Source organism: Mytilus edulis, chromosome 9, assembly GCF_963676685.1.
Source record: "Mytilus edulis chromosome 9, xbMytEdul2.2, whole genome shotgun sequence".
Lineage (NCBI taxonomy): Eukaryota > Metazoa > Mollusca > Bivalvia > Mytilida > Mytilidae > Mytilus > Mytilus edulis.
In genome coordinates this window covers 62,054,403-62,077,317 of record NC_092352.1, presented here as the reverse complement: position 1 = coordinate 62,077,317, position 22,915 = coordinate 62,054,403, and the positions used below count along the sequence as shown (strand labels likewise).

General features: G+C 31.9%; 1 protein-coding gene across 5 annotated transcripts in view; it reads right to left on the bottom strand.

Annotated features, from left to right (window-relative positions):
- LOC139488750 (FMRFamide receptor-like) overlaps positions 1–22,915 on the bottom strand; it is a 79,847-nt gene that overhangs the window by 13,745 nt on the left and 43,187 nt on the right. The window contains exon 1 of one of the 5 annotated variants that reach the window (XM_071274580.1): positions 18,067–18,279. The exons of 3 other annotated variants lie outside the window; for them this stretch is intronic. The gene's annotated coding sequence lies outside the window, so the exon portion shown is untranslated. Of the gene's footprint in view, positions 1–425; positions 522–18,066; positions 18,280–22,915 lie in introns of those variants that run through there. One more of the 5 variants, XM_071274583.1, reaches the window with a different exon arrangement.

Below are 22,915 nucleotides of genomic sequence, written 5' to 3'. Positions count from 1 at the left end.
AAAGAAATATCAGATTGAATTGACCTTGGTATATTGTTTATACTGTCGTGGCGTTCGGATAAATGATGATAAGATATAATCTGTCAGTTTAGATAATAATAATAATAATAATAATAAAATAATAATAATAATAATAATAATAATAATAATAATAATAATAATAATAATAATAATAATAATAATAATAATAATAATAATAATAATAAAAACAATATGCAAAAAATGTATATGTATGCCATTTCAAATTGTTGGAAAATTTGAATATCTCAACACTTTTGAAACAAATTTATTGATGTTATATCTTTTCTCTGTGAAACATGATCTCTTAGATTTTTAAATTTGAGCAATACATGCATGACTTGTATGGATAATGATGAGTCTTTTATATGTAACCACATCATACGAATGACTGTCAATACACTTACCATTACGTTTGTATTTCCTTTAAGCATATCAGATACTAGTATATATACAAATGTAAGTTTCCATTTTGAATATGAATCACGGAAGGTTATATATCTTAATCACTTTATCTTGATAAATTTTTGAATGTTCTTGATAATTTTTTCTTTAAATATCTTTAATTGAAAAACTATTGTACATTCAATGAAAAGAGAGAATATTCACTCTTACATCATTTCTAGTATTTCGTTTAACTTCCGGAAATCAATACAGAACCGACAGTAGAGTTTTTGTTTTGATTTTATGTATATCAATGCTTGACTATAAATGGTAAAAGAACATCCCATTTCCATCCAATACTATTAACACAATGAAGAATTTGAAATCCACTTGATAACCAATCGATTCCTTAGAGATTTTTACTCCGATTTAGTATCCTTGATATCAAAGAAGCTTATAGTTCCAATAAACTATTTTGACCATTTATTAGTCAGAACGATGACGTCTATGTCGTACTATACCAATGAAATATTGCCCCTGATTTAATTCAGATGATATAGAATTCGTCCGTTTACTTCCTGGTAATTGCCCACATATTGCCTATACGTCAGTTTAAGTAACTGAACTGGAATAGTATAGTATTAAAGAACAAATATGCTTCTTCTTCCAACTTACACCTCCAGTTATTTAAAAACTCGGACTCCGTGTCCTTTTAAAACACATATACATGTGTATTTTATATGCTGAGACAATACTTTACATCCATATCCTTCCTATACGTTAAAATTTACTTAATTTAATGAGTAAAATACACACAAGAGGAGAAACAAAGAAAGAACTACTACAAGTTCATTCAGCGTACAAGTGAAATGAAGAAGATTCTTCATTTCATTATTAGATGCTTGATTAAGTGTTTATCACTTCACTTATGTCTATTGTTTGTCTTTAAAATACACTTGGAAATGTCCTTTATCACTCCTTAAGTTATTAAAATGTTCCACTTAATTCGTGAAAGCTTGATTTTGTAAATGTTTTTTAATAAAATGTCTTTTCGGGGTTGCTAAAATATGTTGAAATGTTTGGTTTATTTCCTCATTTAATTCAATTCAATTTCAATTCAAAACTACATTTATGGTAAATATTCAGTAAATTTTATCAAGAAATAAGTGAAACTTTGGTTGAGCTTCTTTTTATAATTCGCTTGATTTTGTATTTCGACACGACGCCGGGTCTTCTTGTGTTCGTTTTTTGACGTTTTACACATGTATTATACTAAGTTGCATCTGTTTGAATGCAGAATGGAAATGGCAAAGCAAGCATGCTCAAACCAAAGAAGCTATGATGTGAATCAGCAAATATTACAAGTACACCACCACGGATACGAATTAAGTGACACTATCTATAAATAAACAAAACTGAGGTATATCGAAGCTGCTACAAACAAGCAAAAACAAAATCGGATCTCACTGCTCGAGTCAAAAGCTCACGCTATTCAAATCATACAGAACATAATATATTGTTGATAGTTCGAATTCTATACTGTATTCCATTACTTAAAACAATAATTTGCCTTTACCATTTAGTATTTCATTATAAACGTACGCGTGTTTTTTTTTAATTTACAGACTACAAGTTAAGTAAATAACATAAAATGCCTAAGACTAAAAGCATTCAACACATAGAAACTGTTTACATTTATGATGTTGTTGGAGGAGTATCATCGCCATTATGTATTTGGAAGCATTATTATAGCTTAATAGTCATGACCTTTTGACATTAAATAATAATAACTTCCCTTCATAGTTCCTTTTTGGATTGTAATTATCAAAGTACATTTGCACTCTCTGCTATGTACTCTGTCAACCGAAATAATATTTAGTATAATTTCTAGGAGTGAAATTTTTTATCAGATTATAAATTTGGAAGATTGATGTTGAATATTGAAGATATGAAACGACATTTAGCTAATTTCATATAAATGACATATTTTTTTGGGTTTATATTTCAGATTGTTCATAATAGTTATCAAAGGTACCAGAATTATAATTTAGAACGCGCGTCGCGCGTTTCGTCTACATAAGACTCATCAGTGATGCTCATATCAAAATATGTATTAAGCCAAACAAGTACAAAGTTGAAGAGCAATGAGGATCCAAAATTCCAAAAAGTTGTGCCAAATACGGATAAGTTTATCTATGCCTGGGATAAGAAAATCCTTAGTTTTTCGAAAAATTCAAAGTTTTGTAAATAGGAAATTTATAAAAATGACCACAGTATTGATATTCATGTCAACATCAAAGTTGACTACTGGGCTGGTGATAATAACATGGAATGTACGCAATCTTATCGATATATACTAGCAACCTAAACATTGTCTTACTGAATAGTTAAAAGTATGACACGGATGTATAAGGCAACCATAATGAATGCGACTGTCATACAAGTTAGAGGTTTTGCTATTTATAAAACCAGGTTCAATCAACAATTTTCTACATACGAAAATGCCTGTTCCATTCCACGTCAGGAATATGAAAGTTGTTGTCCATTCGTTTATGGTGGATAAGCTTTTGATTTTGCTACTTGATTACGAACATTTTGTTTTGACTTTTCCTCGGAGTTCGGTATTTTTGTTATTTTACTTTTTACCAATGTAGAAATTTTATTGGTCCGCATTTACGAGACAAATTATGATAACGAAATAAGGAATCGTATGAATGCCACACGTAACAAACCATAGTGGGTCGACTATGTTAGGATCTCTACAAACCCGTTTGTATTCAGTAGGGTTAAAGTGATAGAGGTTGATCTCATTTAAATATATGTATATACATATAATTACACAAGATGAATGTTTCATTATAATACGTTATTTTGGTTGGCTAACTGCACATCACATGTTATTCCTTAGGCAATTGCATCACTCAATAAAACCTATCATTCATCATGATAACACGTGGTCCCACAATAAAGTGCACAGGTGAATTAAATAAAAAATATCATTAAATTCGTGTTTTCATGATCATAGCTACATAATGTAATTATAAGTATTGAATGCTTCTTTTTGAAACTTCATAGGGGTGTAAAAGCGTTGACCGTGCGCACATTTTATGAATGAAGCGCTTATGCTTCTGCGCTTCATACAAAATGTACTTCGGTCAACGCTTTTACACCCCAATGAAGTTACAAAAAGAAGCATTCAATTCTTAAATAAAAGACAAACATAGTTTTGTAGATCATTATCAATAATTATGAGATGGGTTTAACCGGTCTGGTCTTATGACCTTCACTTAAGTGGCGAACCTTCTATTAAACCGCCTCACCAAAATTTTACCCTTGAACAAGGGAGAGAGCATAGGTCCCAAGCGTTTTGATATAGCTTACCTCACTAGAAATAAGGGCAAAACAACGCCTCGTCACGTTTATACAATCCACATTTAATATACTCTTAGCATTATTTCTCATTTCTTAGTACATGTATGTAGCACGTGTTACGAATACGTAGAAGTTAGTGTATTTTCAGTGAACCATATATATGCAAATCAGTGTTATATTTAACACTAATACACCCTTTATGTCAGAGTAAAAACTACGATATCACATTTCACACGTCGGTCAAAATTTTATTTAGTTATATGTTGTGCGTAATTCTTGGATTCCTTTTTCAATAAAAGTAACATTATCTTTCTGAACATGAATACCGATCACAAAGTCCGTTTCTATGTACGTTGGTGTTTGTTATTTGTACCAGTTCAGAGTTTCTGTTGATTCGTTTTCCCCTCTAATAGTTGATGTGTTTCCCTCTTTTTTTGTTTGTGACCCGAATTTTTTTCAATCAAATCGATTTATGTCTTGAACAGCAGTATTTGATATTGCCTTTATTTAGTGCTATAAAAGGATTCAATATTGGAATGCAATATTTGTGTAGTGTTGATGTTCAAGTGTGGATCTTAGAAAATTATATGCATTTAAATCTAGGCACGACTATATATTGTTCCCTTTCAACCTTAGCATTTGAATTTACAAACAAAAATAAACATAATTAAAATAAAAATCACAGAATAACATGAATCTCCTGAGTTCGAAATAGCATAATGCCATGTACAAACGATTTTCTTTTAATAAATTGTGATAATCCTATTGTTTTATTGACTAAATAGTCTTGGATCAATTAAACTATTTCGAAAAAAAACCTTTAAACATAGTCCATCAAAGTTATCTATCGAACAAGAATCCAAGTGATTTATCTAACCGCAAAAAGTTTTAAATAGTAACAAAAAGTTAATATGATTGTGGCATATCCTGTATACATGTTATATGATATTTTGATAATTATGTACAACAAAAAGGAAACTGTGCCAAAATGCAAATGTTTTAGTTATCCACAGTCCTAAAATTAAGGATATTTTCAAGAATTCATTTGCTTGTGCAATGGGCTAAAAGAAAAACATCTACACAAATTGAGAGGGAACACTTTCGTTTAACCCAACTTTTTGTGAGGTCATGTAATTGTTACTGGTTGGTCAATTAATACAATATGAAAGTCAAAAAATGCATGAAAATAAATTAAAGGGAAATCAAAAAGTATATAGTTGAGGAAATCAGACTACACTGCGTCCGAAAGAGATACACTGAAGAGTAACACGAAACTCTACAAAACCCTACCACGATAACAAAAACATGCAATACAAAACGCATTAAAAAGGGGAATCTGTAATGGCAATTATTCATCAAATTAACAGTTAGAAAACATTAGTTCAATAGCTATCAAAGGTAACGGATTATAATTTAGTACGCCAGACACGCGTTTCGTCTTCATAAGACTTATCAGTGACGCTCATATCAAAATATTTCTAAAGCCAAATAAGTACAAAGTTGAAGAACATTGAGGATCCAAAATTCAAAAACAGTTGTGCCAAATACGGCTAAGGTAATCTTTGCCTGGGATAAGAAAATCCTTAGTTTTTCGAAATATTCATAAGCGTCTTTATGAGCAGCAACGCGCTATCAAAGGAACTTCTTACCGTATTAGGGCAGTATATAATAATTCTATTGGGTTGTAAAGTTAAAATGTAACTGCTGCTGTCGTGAGCCTAGTTACAGTACTTTTAGCTGAGTTGACTAAAAAAAGAAAAGACAATCATTTTAAAGCTGGAAAATTTAAATTCGACCGAATTACTTGATCGACTTCAGCACACTATTTAATAAACTGGAACAAAGACTAAAGGGTAAATTGAAGTAAAAATATTTCTTTAGATGTCTTTTGAAATACTGGATACAGATTTCCATGCTAAAGCAAATATAAAAAAGCCAAATTTTTATATAATGTTGACAGTATGACAATTTTTGATGGATTAATGGCCCACGATTAACAATATTTAGGAGATCACTTACGATGAAACAATGAGAAATTGTGTAATCTTCTGTTGTGTTTTTCTAATGAAAGTCATCTCAATAATTGTTCAATTTGCAAATATTAATCTAAATTTAAAAAAAAACTCTTGATGGAAATGGTTTCAATACAATTTAATTTGCAAAGGTCACAATACCCAGATAATCTACTCACGGATTGTTTCCTGTCTTAGTAATGGTTTTAAACTAATGTGTACATCTCACAGAAATAATTCATTTACTCGTTACAAGTACTCTTAGAGAATGAAAACAAGGACATTGTTGATATACATGGCTTTTATAACAGCACTTGCTATTTTGACAGTTCACGATTACTCCTTTAAAATCAAATAACATGGCATTAAAGACGTAAAAACAATTCGCTTATATGTATAAATGTCAGTGTCGTTCTTGAAATATTTGAAAGGTTGATTTGGGTACAAAATACATATAAATAGAGTCACAAATAAGAAAAATCTTACAGGGCATGATTGTTAGAAAACGAAACAAGGACAGTTTGAGAGAGCATGGTGGTTAAAAACCGAAACAATAACAGTCTGACAGGGCATGGTGGTCAATTAATGAAACAAGAAAACAAGACAAGAAACAAGGAAAATTTAAACATTAGACAGGGCATGATTGTTAGAACGTAAAACAAGAATAGACTAACGAGGTATGATTGTCAGAAAACGAAGTTCGAATAGCCAGCTACCAGGGGACGTGATTTATTTTTCTTTGTTGATTGGATGGTCATATTCATTGCGTTAACGGTTTGTCCGCCATTTATTCCATTAAAGATTTTGATTAACCGACTTGGTTCCTTTTACCCTTTTCAAAGATAATTAATAAGCTCCTTCCATTGCATTTTGTTAAACTGTTGCATGTGACGACAGTAAAACTATTTTGTCACATCTACTATAGCAAGGTGGTTTCGTTTTTTAAATCCAAAGCCTAGTTCGTTTTTTTATCGACAATGTAGTAAAAGTTTTGTTTGCGTTATGCATAACACGAGTCTAGGAATTCAGATACGTGGTTTTGTTTAGGTCAGTGACAATGTTTCTTTTGTGCACTGGTATTTCATTCATACTAATTACAAAGAAGATTGACAGATTATTAACCTTTGAGAATAAAATGTACAAGACAGCTGACTTGCGGTACTGATTGACTCTTTACATGAAAATTACAACACTTAGTGTCTCGATCATTACGCAACGTATGTCAAATTTACAATTTATAAGAAACACGTAGTCTTTTATCTAAACTGCTTAGGCATTTCAAAATAAAATTTAAGTGGGTGACTATTTCAAGAGTTTTAAAAGGTACATAATATGCTGATAGTTAAATCAATTAATTGTTTTAATAAACGTATTTTATGAATGATTTATAACAGGTATTCGACATCAATACCAAGTTTCAGCATCAACGGTCTGTCTGTCTGTAGGTAGGATGTTTGTCTCCAGTATGTGAGGTTGGTCGTCGTGACTAATGCGAGACTTTTAAACGCGCATTTGCTCTTCCTCAACAATTAATAAGAGTAAGCATAAATACCGATCGGAATTTGTCAGGGTAGAGTGACATATCTTTCAAGGAACTGTTATCATTGTACCGAGTATATAGAATCCAACTTCCGTGTGGTACAAATCAGGGCAAGTGTTTGGTCGTATACCACAATAAGACGTACCGCCATGGGTACTCATGTGATATTTTCTGATTGACATTAATCAGCCATAAATCAATCAATCAGTCAATCAATGCTAGATATCTATCATTTTACAAATGTCAAACACACAAAATACTTTAAATAGTTTTAAAAACTTAAAATTGACAAGGGAATTTGATTTTTTGTTTATTTATTCTTCAATAGAAATTTCATATTAAAAAATAAATTTCTACCACGTGTCTTGTAAAGATACAGTACCCAATTTATATCTTTGCTAACGATGCAATAACATAGCAAAATCGGAACCGTAACACCAGTTGTTGTATTTTTATTCCTGATAAAACACGGAGGATCGACTCAAAGGTTTCTATCTCATCAGATACAATACTCAACAGTTGATTAAAGAAGATAAAAGACGTTTCTCTCAGATCTTACCTACTGATAAAAGTACTGATTCGGTTACATGTAGGTGTTTGATAACGTTTGTTACACGGCCATAAAGCTTGAAACAAAAAGATATATGAGGGTTAACTTAACTTGTTAACAGTAAATTTGATGTTAATCTAGCCAACACTACATATGTGATGTTAATCTTGTCAATAATATACTGGATGTTAATAGCGTCGACATGAATTTGGTGTTACAAATGTTATCATCATAACAGTATATTCGAATTCAGCAGTAATCTGTTTATCTATGAATGTGTTAAATGGTAAGAATCTCTCATCGACATCTGCTGATTTCGTTACGACTGTTAAAATTACAGAACTTTTTATATATGAAAAATTAGTACGAATGTACTCAACGAATTAAGCATTTTAAAGGAAAACCAACTCTTTAAATGTCTAAATTCAAACTTACAAACATTAGCTAAATGCATTTTCATTTAATTCAAGCGAAAGTCAGACAATATGTAGACGTAACCAACAAAATGTATGTCGTATTATAGATTTAAAAACAACCCCCATTTTATATCTTTTGAAAGAAACTAAACAAAGCAAATCAAATCAAAAACGAAGAAAATATGGAGAGAAAAACTTGTGCGTCATCAATGGTGCCATATTTGGTATGAGTCTTTCCCAGAAACATTGAACAAGTTATCAACATTTATTTTAAAATTAAGCAGTTTGTAGTGATGTAAATATGTGGCAGAAATATCTTTTAGTTGCCGAAATTTTATTGCTTCGCACAATATAAAATAATTATAATAAAAAGTCCATGACCTCGGGCTTGTTTTCAACCTACAGGTAGTGCAAGTTCTTATATTGCATAAAGATTATTTAGGGGGAAAACACTTTTATGTTTTCATAAAGAAACGTAGATCGTAAAATTTTCAAATAAAGTATGAGGAGATAACTCTCATTAAATATTTTAGGAAATAGAAATGTTAGGGCTGTCGTGCTTCTTCTCCGCATGTTATATAACACAAAGTCTATATTCACAGTATAATCTATATAAATCTAAAGAATCATGAGGTGACCGCTGCTTTGCCCTTGGTACTTGTCTAGAATTACAATCAAATATTTACTACACAGCTTTTCCATTTCATCTGATAAAAACTGTAAGAAGATTAATGGCTATTTGTTTTTTCCCTTCAATCTCATAAGAAGACAATGTTAACGATAAGATGTACATGTGTCTGTTGTACAAGTCTGGAAGAACAGTTACCTTAGGACAGAAGTAAATGAAGATTGTAAAAATCCAGAATTGATGTGAAGAAAACAAAATCCATCGAATAGAAATGGGTCTAGATTTTCCAGTTAACACTTATAAACTAGACTAAAGAGATAGACAGTAGAAAACAACGAAGATATATGAACAAAATGGAGGCCATTGAAATAGTCACACAACGACATTCACAAAAACCAATGATATTTAGAGGTCAATACACGGTCTTTTACAATAACCTACACTTAATGTTCAGTTATAAGATTAGTGTTGATACTGGCAACTGAGAATATGCCATCAACACAAAAATCTAAGACTATTTCTTTTCGATTTTACTAATGTATATACTACATCGAAGACTTTTTTACTTTTCATACCATGTATCTACACCAACAATCAATTGTCAAACAGTTCACCTGCACGAATGCAGCTCATGTGTAATGAATGAAAGTCAATTACTTTAATAGTTATCCCATAAGGACGCGGTGTGTCAGTGTAAGATCATCCCGATGGCCGGAGGCCAGAGGGTGATCTTACACTGACACACCAAGTCCGAATGGGATAACTATTTTACATCCCAGCTGATAAAGAATAGACGAAAAACCATTTACAATTCATAAAATCTAGTTTAGAAAGCCACACAACCATTATAATATACTTTATATATTACTATATGATGTATACCCTTTATGACCCCCAAACACGATGAGTAGATATCAAATAATGCCAACTCGCCCCACTGGCCAATCGGCCCACACTATATATATATATCGCCACTTTATGAAAAAATCGCCCCACTCTTGTAACCGACTCGCCCAACTTTAAAAAAGTGTAAAATCAAATTGAACAATCAGTCTGACAACTCATTTATTTAACGAAAAGGGTTTAAACTCCACTGAGTAAAGGTCTGCCAACTCGCCCCAGTTATAAAAATATCTTGCTTCCTTTAAGTATGTTAAATTTCTGATAGTTCGTATCCAGTCGTCCTGGTGTAGTGGTATGTGTCGTGGCTTGGTATGCTAAAGGTCTTGAGTTCGAACCCCAGCATAAACACTGGATTTTTTCTACGTGAATTTTGATAGATAGTCTTCTCCGTATAATTAATTATAAGTTTTATACTGAATTTGTCATTCCCGCCAAAATGTTACAGAACAAAGGAAAGCATGCATAACAAAGAAACTTAAACTGGGGTGATCTGGTAGAGGTGATCCGGCTCAGATCACCCCAGTTAGAACAAAGGAGCTGGGATGTAAGTGGATTTATCATTCGTGGTATGTTAATTTTTCGTGGATGTCGTGGGTTAAGGTTAACAACAAATTTAAATGTCTAACGAAATGCAAATGTTCTAACGGTTTGTACGCATCACTTTACTTAAAATTGGTACCATACACGTATATACGGTGCTTGAAAAAATTATATAATTTTAATTTCCTAAGAAAATAATATTTAAGAGTTTTATAAAGCAAATCTATTCAGAGGGAAATGCCCAGTTGAAAATGAGACAATGCCATCGCCCCTGCGTTTGATTTAGTCTTTAATTTTCCCTGATATGATGTAATGCATTATCGCCTCTGTATTTGATAAAGAGAGAAATCACTCAATCTTGATGCAAATGTTAAATAAGTTGTGGGAGACTTCGCATGAGAAAATATTACCACCCGATATTATCACTTTATCAACCTGATACACGATATCTTCCCGCCTCAATCGAACGTCTGCTGGAACTTATAGCTCAAGCATACATTTATACTTGTCATATTATAAAAGGGAGATTTGAGATGATAAAATCCTAATCATTATAAATCAATCGTCTATAGTATGTTTGAATGTTGTCATCAAAATGCAAAACGTGACATTAAAAACTTTGATTACTAATTAAATCGGATTGTGTCAGGAAAAATAAAAGTATTTTATGTGAAAATGCAAATAAGTAAACCTTGACTAATGTTTATCGGGATGACATTATTTACTCATCTAAAACTAGTAAATCGTGTGGATCAATTGTAAGTATGCAGTTAGACGGTGTTTTCTTTGAAACAAGGCTTTTGTGTGTGTAATACGCATCAATATGAAATTATTTACTTCCGGTTTGCAGAAACAAGCAATACTGTAAGCAACAAATTCAATATAACGGTACATGAGAACTATTGATTTTTTTTGTTGGTTTTTATGAATTTTATGTTCTCTGTTCATAAAATGCCGCTGAAATCTTTTCTGGTTATTATTTTTTATATTGCTGATAGCGGATATTTCAAGATACATATACAAGTTCATTGACGCCTTAATAGTGTTATCTAATTCTATCATTAATATTCCATTCACTGGAAGGAAGTCTTTAAGAATTCTTTTCCGGCATTTTCTGTCAACCAAAACATCTGAATATGACATTAATTACAAGAATAAATTTACACATATTATTAATTAGGTTTTGTAATTGTAAATATATTCGGATAATAGATATATATGAAAAAGATCACCAAAAAAAAATCAATTATGTAAGACACTAGATCATATATAATACATACCACATCAATCACCAGGGCCAAACCCGCTTAAGAAAAGGAAAAGAAAAAAACACAAACACAATTGACAATAAGTAAAGAAATTTTAGTCTCAGCCCGAGACATTGGCTAATTTGCTTGATTCGGTACATACATACAACCTTTGGCTTTTCTAAGTCTCATATGTATTTTTATTTTGAAATCCATCCCATTGGCAATCCAATTCAATTTATTTGAATAAAATACTATTTAAACTAAACTAATCTAAACCCACAGTTTGTTACATATATGTATGGTTCCTGTTGCTTAGTCTTTAGTTTATTATTTTGTGTTTAAATATGCATGCTGTTTGTCTTTTGATCGTTTTTATTTTTAATGCCATGACATTGTCAGTTTTAATGTTTTCAACTTTAAGTTTAAATATAATTTCTTTGCAATCGGAACTACTCGGCCTTTCTGTATTGCATAGCGAGAATGGCCGAGTAGTTACGATTGATTCCTTTGGTATCTTTCGCCTCTCTTTGACATTTCTTTAGTTAAAGAAAACATTGCTGATTGTTTGGACATAGTAATTTTATAACTTCAAAGTTATTTTGACAGTAGATAGTCATATGACGAGCAGACAGCTATACATAATGGACAATCAGTAAGACAGACAGACATACAGACAGGCAATATCAAATGAATAATTATGATCTATATATTTTATGCAATACTCATAAAAGCTTTTGACGGAAGTTGATCAATTAAAATTAAAATTTACTTCCTTAGCCAATTATTAGATTTTTGTATATATCGTACATAAATCAGAGTTTGATTTGCTTCCAAAGTTTCAGAATTTATTAAGACATGTATGATAAGTAAATCAATCATTTCAAAATTGACACATTCCAGTGTTTACCTAATTCACAAACATGCTTTATGAGTTTAATCAATTGACATGGTATTCAAAGTGGACCAAAATAGTTTAATTCATCATTACAATATTTTCAGCATGTTATCATGACTGATAGCGAAATTCGGTAGAGTCTAGATGATTTCCTAAAAGATCGAGGACATTCAAATGTTTGTCAACAAGTATATCATATAATGATAACTTTTGAAGGTTTATGTTATGCCAAGAATAACAAAGCAAATCTTAAGAGAGTCATTCATACCTATATAACCCCACTAGCATTGACTGGGATATAAATACGAAGTCCGAATGAATGGTCACTATTTGCTGATGATATTTACATTCTAACGGTCAACGTAATGTCAGATGCCAATTGAAACAAAGATTTAATCTCTTCGGACTCGTTATAGATGTTATTTGACTGGCAACGCCATAACATATCTACTTTCAGACAAGTTATTATCAGTTTAAAGCACAAAAGATATATCATAGTGACAGTTCAATTCCGATGTCTAAGAAAACAAATATGAAAACAAGTATGTAGGTCCTTAAACTTCATTAAAGATACCCTCAATAAACAAATGTACAACCATTAAAGATGCTGTTGAAGCCATTCTTATACGGTTCGAATGATTTAGTTCAAACTTTCATTAAAGTTAAGAGACAGATTTGAAAATGAAATTGAAAATGGTGAATGGGGTTTGGGGAGAATAGATTTTCTTAAGGTCAGTTTACATCTGAATATACTTGTTTCCGTACTGTATATATTGAGCAACCGGTTAATCAAAGGAACAACGCTTTTACTGCTGTTCTTCATCTTAAAATCACAGTGAAGTTATTATACCTGTTAGGTGAAAGAAAAGTTAGCATTTAACATTGTCAAGCCTTAATATCACATGAATATAATTGCCTAATTTTCATTATTGAAATTTCCTTTACAAATTATCTGTATTTCTTAACTTCTTTAAGATAAACCTGGAATACATACTTTATGATAACTATGACTTCTGTAAATAGAGGTAATTATATTGATTTTTGTTTTAATTTTCGAAATAAAATTGAGAATGGAAATGGGGAATGTGTCAAAGAGACAACAACCCGACCATAGAAAAAACAACAGCAGAAGATCACCAACACGTCTTGAAAGTATTTGATTTTTTTTAGGAAAAAACCCCCACTTCAGTACCGTTTTATTCCTTATACTACAGATTTGTACTGTTGTAACAAGGAAAAGTTTAAAAAAAAGATTTACCATGTATAAGAAAGTGTATTCTAATTAGGTTAATGGTATAATAGAGAATTTATATCTATATTTTACAAATATTTTACGAGAATATATGAATTAAAAATTTGTGTAATCCATGAATCATTCCGGGAAGAGCCGTGTATAATAAATCAAATTTTCTTGTTAAATATAGGGCGTTGAGCAAAAAGACAATCATGAAAACACAATTGTTTTTTGTTTTGTTATTTAATGAACATCTGTATTTACTGATTTGATAGACGATAAAGCCCAGCAGCAATTCTTCCGAATGAAGTGAATTTTCTTCACTAACAGGACCAGAGTACACTGGTACTTCAATATGTTTATATCATCGGAAAAAAGATGAACGGATACATGGATGGAATAGTGTCCAGTGGTAAATATTACAAACGAAGTCAATACGAACCTTGATTAATGATACCTTGATTCGGATTTTTAACGTACTAATGCATAATTAAGGTAGCAGTTCATAGGAAAACATGTATTATTCTGACTCCGAGATGACTAGTTATCCTTATTGCTGCAAACCTAGCGGAGAAGCATGCAGCAAATGTCTTTTTGTATTTGACCCAACCTTTGACCAATGTACCCTAGACTACCATGGACTCACGTTAGTGAGAACGACATGACGAGGCAGCCGAGGTGATTGGACGAGAAGATTTAACTTATAAAAGAAACAAGCAAAAGAAAAATAAATGCCAAATAAACCCTAATCAAAATCGGTAGGTTATTTCTGAAAAAAAAAGAGATACGTGAGAAAGTAAGCATGTCTGAAAACAAAGGTTTAAAGGGATAACAAAAACATAACTGTAATCTAGTTTGATACTGACAAAAGGTATCGAGGTTGTTAGAAACAAATCAAATTTGCAATGTTTAAGGGGTCAGTAAGAGGACGACACAATCTGAATAGAGACAAAATCGGCAGGGGTTATCAACTTGAGGACCAAAGAGCCTTTGTCGCTCACCTTGGTCCATTTGCATATAAAAAAAGGAAACAGATGGATTCATGACAAAATTGTGTTTTGGTGATGGTGATGTGATTGTAGATCTTACTTTACTGAACATTCTTGCTGCTTACAATTATCTCTATCTATAATGAACTTGGCCCAGTAGTTACAGTGGAAAATATTTTGTAAAAATGTACAGCAACCTATAACAACGGGTTGTTTGATTCATCTGAAAATTTCAGGGCAGATGGATCTTTTACCTGATAAACAATGTTACCCATTGTCAGATTTGCTCTAAATTGTTTGGTTTCAGAGATATAAGCAAAAATCTACATTTTACCGCTTTGTTATATTTTTAGCCATAGCGGCCACCTTGGTTGGTTGGCCGGGTTACCGGACACATTTTGTTAACTAGATACCCCAATGATGATTTTGGCCAAGTTTGGTTAAATTTGGCCCAGAAGATTCAGAGGAGAAGATTTTGTAAAGTTAATGACGACGGACGACGGACGACGGACGACGGACGACGGACGTCAAGTGATGAGAAAAGCTAACTTTGCCCTTGGGCCAGGTGAGCTAATAAAAGGCATGAACACGAAAAAAGACTTGTATAAATAAAATATACAATTTTCCGAATATTTTTGCTTGAAGCTGGGTGTTTTTGATACACAGTATGATTTATCACATGGGTCCAATTGATAAATTCATCAAACTACTTTTGTATATCTAATAAAAGGAAACATATATATGATAGTATAAATTTTTACAAAAGACTAAAATTGTATTTTTTCTGAGGGAAATTTGTCTGAACAAAATAAGACAAACAATATATGCTGTAGGTCATGACATAGTTAATACATTTTGATAAATAGTGCCAGAAAAGTAAAATTGGGTAAAGATTTGGTCAGCGTTGAATCATCTTAAAATCTTCCACCAATATAAGTGGGCGTAAGACGTTGGAAAGAACAACAATTCTCAACTATTTTATGTCATTTTTATAGCTATATACCATTATTGTATTTGTATTGATAAACATTAATACTTCTTTAATATAGAAAAGGTCGGAAGGACACAATTGATAAGATATATACTAGTAAAGCTGCGATAATATCATCAATATGATGAAAGAAAATTTTTATGTTACAGTTATTATATAACCGTAAAATATCTTTATGGGTTTGAGAAAGATTTGTACTATTTTTAAAATATTAATGCATATTTTTTCACAATACATTTGGAGAAATACCAGCGTCATGCGGATTCAACCAATATGAAAACAAAGCACGAACATTATGCATTTGGTATACTACATCTTACTTATCGGTACCCTAAAATATTTCAAAAATTACTAGTCGGTACCCAAAAGTATTTGGTAAATTATTAATAGATAACAACAAAATTATTTAAAATGCACCAAACAATATTAAGTATATAACCAATCGGTATCCAAAAACGTCGGATATACTACTTATCGGTACATAATGATAAGAAACATGCAAGTGACAAATTATACAGGATTTATGCGTTCCAGAACAATTGAGCGTCTTATCGTTGCAAAAGTAAGCTATTTCTACATGTACGTGTAAAATGACGAAGTGTTTTGGACTTTAAAGGAAAGAAAAAAACCCGATTACGTGTGTTGACGTATGAGGCTACCATGGGTTCATGTCCAAGTGCAGAAAAGGAAACAGATTATAGACAACTTCCAAAAATAGATTGATAACACTTTATCTAACAAAAGAATGTGGCATTTCAACAGTATTCAATTGATATCCTTCCCCTTTTCTACAAGAAGTTCAAAGAAGACCCTCACATATCCACAATTTCTATTAGATAATATATATACGTTGTAACAAACATAATATAAGTATAAAGATTGTTTAAATATTACCATGGTAATTATTGCATATATAGAAGAACTAACCGTTTAAAAATAACTGTTTGACACTAAAACATAGTGACCGCGTTATAGTACAACACCACTGATGTAAATGACTGTTATAACATGAAAACATTTGATAAACAGTTTGACATATTATCATGACACGTAAAATCACGCAATAAATATGGTCAGTTGCAGTCTTGCCAGTTTATACTAGTGTTGAGGGGAATTCAAGAACAGGTGTCGTTTAAACTTAGTTTCGTATCACCTATACATGTATGTGTTTTAGCAACTCTGCTTGTGGATTGTTAGCCACAGAATTTGCATGCTCAATACATTAGTGTATCACATTATGTATATGACAAGCGGTTACTTGAAGCTTGAGAACAATCATTTGAAATGTTATCCCTGTTTAAAGGAAGGTTATGTAAATTAACAAGAAAGATCAGTTCCCACAGCGGATTCCTATAAAGTGGTGTTTATATTTTGGTCGTAAAGATTACAACAGTTAGAATGCGACTTATTACTGGATTTTTTACACTGTTTACCATTTCGAAGCAACTGCGTAAATCTAGTTTTTGAGGTTCGTCTCGTGTTGCTAAATCTTTTTTTAGTGTTTGTGATATGAATTTTCCAGCTCTTTCTTTTTTCGTTTTGTCGTTATGTTGTCGGTATTTCCTCTACTGATCGGTTTTTGGTTACCCCCTCCTTTTGATTCTGACCTTTTTTTATACGTTTGTATTTTGCTATTGGGATATATTTTAGCATCTAGCAAAATTAAATATAACTTATCTTATGAAGAAGGGGATTTGGTGCACAATAAACGGTAACGTTGAACGTAATGGCTAGTATTAATGCAAAGACAATTCGCCGACCACTTGTAAGTTATCATGATCAAAACACATACGTTTACAACAATCGGTTGCTTTTAGAAATATCTTATGTTGATTACATATATAAATTGAGTTTAATTTTCTATCATGAAAGATACACCTTTTATCACTCCTTTTAAAATACTTAAAACTTTATCTTTTAGCGAAAAGAAAAACCTATCATACTTAAAATCGGAGACATGTTATTATACAAAATTGTATTATATATTATAATGTATATCTTTTCTAAACTAGATTTCAAAGTTCAGATGTATCTAAAAGCACTCTTTTATAGAACCAAAATGTAATGGCGCTTTAATCAAGAATAAGATTACAGCAACTTTCTTTCATGGTAAAATAATGATAATAAAATATATATAAAAATACTCAGATTGTATAAACAAAACTAGGAATGTGTTGCTACAATTTCCTATGATTTTCCGATATATTCGTTTTTAAGAGGACAGATAATAAATCTATCGAATGCCTGAGGCTTCTATTTTATAGCTAAAAACAAATTAAACAACCACCATAACACAAAAAGCACATAATGTTGCAAAAGTTACGTAAGTTAAGTAATAACATACCGTTAAAGCTACTCCAGTACAGATACGGTCTTAAGTGTTAGAAATCCATGTAATTACAGCGATTATGTAGTGATTATATGAAATTTTCTATTCACATATCCATTTGTATTGATAAAGTAACGTATTTTCTATCAATGTTCCCCAAACAGTAATGTAAATATGGTTTGATTGAGTTGACAGAAAAACATGATTAATTAAATCATTAACCTACGAATCTACAGGTATATATTATCAGGTATGGCGCAGGACTACTTAGTATTATTTAATGATATGTAAATGAGATGATGTTTCTGTCAATCAATCAACGCTAAAGGGTTCGGCAGTAGTTAACTGATAAAAACTCTGCCCTTAAACTAATGGTATCTTAATTAGGTAATTTTTCAGTTGCAACAAAAAATTGTGTGATGATTTTATGTACTTTGAATATATCTATTTATACCTGATTGTCAATTGCCGTGTCTAGTTTAAAATTGTATCCATGTAACCTATATAGCTATTAATACATGTACAATGGAACAGTTCATATCTCGTTTATTTATAAATGATCACTGATGCTACTTTAATTTTAATTTGCTTTTAATTTCTAATAAATGTTTAAAGAATTTTGCCGAAAATAACATGTTTTCTTAAATCAAACTTTAATTTACAATGATTATTTTAGTTGGTAACATCTGACTTTGAAGGAACTTTGTATTTTTGGTGTGAAAATTGGGACCGATCTTGGTGCTTATTGCCCCTGCTACTTTGGAAAAAATGGCAAATTAAATATGTACGCCAGATGTACATGATTGTTTAATGAGTTGATGTTCACACGCATGTTTTGTGTTGTTGCTGATTTATTAATTGCCGAATATTAAATTCAAATATGGCATATTACAAGATATACAGAATTTTATAGGAAGTTTATTTATTTCAACCATAAGTCTTTAAAATCATTATTATATCAAAGATTTTTTTTAAATGAGTACAATGTATTTGGCCGATGGATATTCCAAGATAAATCTAGTTTCATAAACTCTCATTCAAGTAGGTTTTTGCAAATTTGAAGAAAATTAAAGCTAGGTTCATGGCTGAAAAAACCCTTCACAAAAATATTTAAAACTCGTTAAATGTGCTAATAAAAATGAATAGATATAAGATGATGTGGTATTAGTGCCAATGAGACAACTCTCCTTCCAAGTTACAGTTTATAAAAGTAAACCATTATAGGTCAAAGTACAGCTTCAACACAGAGCCTTTGCTCACACTGACCAGCAAGCTATAAAGGCCCACCAAAAATGACTAGAGTAAACCATTCAAACGGTAAACCAAAGGTCTAATCTATTACATAAAAAACGAAATACGAGAATTGCGTTTGAAACACATAAACAAACGACACCTACTGAACTTCAGATTCCTGACTGAGGATAGGTTGAAACAATTGTGATCAGGTAGGTTTAGTTAAGGACACAGTCACAAAGTAAACACATATAATGATATTCCTCAGGATGTGTGTGTGTGTCCGGCAAATGACCGTAGGGTAATCGAATCATTTATTATGCATAAACACGTATGAATGTTGATACTAAAGATCATAAGTAGTATGATTGTGATAACCAATATACATTAATTGTTACACGCATTTATTAAGTCAATTGCAAAATGTAAACAAACAAAGATAAACTGAATAAAACGTAAATACAGCTCAGCGCATGGGTAAATAAACAATTGTTTTATTCTACTTCAGAGACAAGCAGTGGCGGATCCAAAAGCGGGGGGGGGGGGGGGGGGGTTCCGGGGGTTGGAACCCCCCCTTTTTTGGCCGACCACATTTGAGCGGGAGCATATAGTTGGACCCCCTCCCTTTACTCTGGGTTGGGAACCCCCCTTTTTAAAATGGCTAGGTCCGCCACTGACAAAGTAGAAAACAGCGCGCGGGTAGGTAAACAACTGGATTCTTAGTTCATAGGCATATATGAGAGCACAGCCCACGGGCAGAATAAACTTGGTGTTCTAGTTCAGAGGCATGATACATAAGAGCATAGCGCACGGGTACCTCAACAACAAATTTTCTATTTTTTAGACGCATTAGAATTTACAACACTGCAGAGTCGTTGTTATTTAATCTATAAAAGTGTTATAGTGTCAATATAGATTAATTTTATTAGAGACATCGTAAGTCGTTATTTGTTTGTTTGTCCAATCGTTTAAGGGGACGACCATTGGACATTCTTATGGTGGGGATAGGAGTTTTTTTTTGTGCGTAATGCTTGTTCATTTCATTTCCATCTGTCGATATGCATGATTTCACCGTTAACCACACACCTGTTTTGTGCATATTGTGTAAGAAATAAGTATAAATGTTATAAACTATGATATAACTAGGAAGGGTGACTTACTTAGATATGTAAGTTGTGGATTTATTAAGTAAATATATTGATTACTGATGAAAATTACCTAAATCTTTAAAAAGAATGGCGAAATAGGAGCACATGACGAGCTGCGCAACACTAAAAACACATAAACGAATGTGATTCAGCTACACTAATATGTAAATTTAGAAATGATCCATGTAAACTTGTCGCTCCTTTAAATAAACTTATTCTAAAAGGTTACCTTTTCAACACTGTAATAAGATCATTGAATATTGTTTTTATTGGTATAAATATTGATTTTTTTATCAGTAAATTAAAAGCTAACTAAATATTCCTAGTATGTTATATGTATATACATATTCATGGATCTTCAATCTGTCGAAACCTGTAACTTGGCATTGCACAAAGGTCATGCTTTTCTCTGGCTGTTTATGACGTCTTTACACTAAATTTATTGGATGATGGATGTGTACGGATTGATAGTTTAGTCTTAGTTGCATGATTTTTTTTAATTAGTTGTTAGTGGCTTTGAACTAGCTGTCAGATAACTGCGAGTACTCTCACATCTGTTCATTGTGTTTTTTGTGTCGGCATGTATTAGTACCGGGTCACGTCCACTTGTATTTTTGTCCTCTGATGAGTTAAGCCTTTTTCAACTGATTTTTATAGTTGGTTCTTATGTTGTACTGTTATACCACTGTCCCAGGTTAGGGGGGGGGGGGGGGTTGGATCCCGCTAACACGTTTAACCCCGCCACATTATTTATATATGTGCCTGTCCCAAGTCAGGAGCCTGTAATTCAGTGGTTGTCGTTTGTTTATGTTTACATATTTGTTTTTAGTTCATTTTTTTTATATAAATAAGGCCGTTAGTTTTCTCGTTTGAATTGTTTTACATTGTCTTATCGGGGCCTATTATAGCTCACTGTGCGGTATGGGCTTTGCTCATTGTTGAAGGCCTACAGTGACCTATAGTTGTTAATGTCTGTGTCATTTTGGTCTTTTGTGGATAGTTGTCTCATTGGCAATCATACCACATCTTCTTTTTTATATTGATAATATCAACTATTATAAGACGAAAACATATTGTGACAGTTACATGTTTGTATGTTTAGTTTCAATTAGTTGTTGTTTTGACAAAATTAATCTTTTATCATTTATCATCTTCTGTACCACAAAAAATAAAGGGGTAAATTCATTAAAAAATTCTCTTGAAATAAATTTATACCGGATTTATATTTAGAAATTAGAAAATTGCATATTTCATTCATGAAAGTATGAATGTAGTTCTATCTTTTGCAACAATATAAACATAGGGTCATGCGGCATTTTTGGGCATTAACATGGCCTAGTTTTTCATCTCTAGTTTTGATCCATCTATCAAAAACTAATTTATTACAAACATTATTTACCAATCAGAAGAGCACATGGCTTTAGTAATCTCTCCCCCAAATGGGCGGTCCCTGATGACGTTTATTTATTTACAGAATTTACCCCTATATTTATATTCAATTGTGTGTCTTACTGTAATGTTACCTTCTCATATATCCTTTTCAAACAGTGAAGTAGCATAAAATGTCATGAGGTATGTTACTTCATTTTCTCTATTTATATATCTAGTAGGAAACAGCTGAGCAAGGGGAAAACCCAGCTATAATTATAAAAATTACAAAAATGTCTTTAAAATATTTCATTTTGTACAAATGTAGTTGGTATCGTCATGCACCATAAAACCTCAAAGATCCGTCTGCGTAATCACTATGCAAGGAAAATTTAAGTTTGTTTACCGTGCCCATAAATGTACAACATATTCACACAAATGTAGGCCAACAGATCTATTAGCCACGTTAAAACAAAATGATGAATGATTGCAAATGCACATTATGTAACCTTTTTCTCATATTACGTAAAAGGAATGACTGAAAACAGACATAACCACATATCATTACACGTGTATTCGCCAAATGTTAACTTCCGTACGCTAGGCAAAATCAGCCGAAAAAACGAATGACAAAATATAATTTCCTTCAAATGGCGCAATCAGCAAAAATATAAAATATTATAAGGCATGATTGATCCGATACAAAACTCCTCAGGGAAGCATAAAACTATATCAGTTATGGGAAACAAACATTCGATATACTGAATATGAAATATCTATTACAAAATTCAATTATAACAGAATAACTGGGAGTCAAAGGTGTTCTCGGTGACATTGTTCTTGTCGAGGCAGATATTATAGAGCAGTGATTGAACCATTTGGTCGTAATTGCTAATGTAAGCAAGTGTCAGAGACGGACATTCTCTCTGTGTAAAGGTTGTTATCTCTCTGTTTAAGGAAAAATACAGTTATAAACTCAATTGAGGAAGAATAGTTCACAGACATATGTAGCTTTTTAAAACTTTAAGGATGGCGAGCATCTATTTTATAGGTCAAAGGCAGCGGTCATCAATTAGAATGAACTCGCACACTTCTTTAAAAAGTCCAAATACATG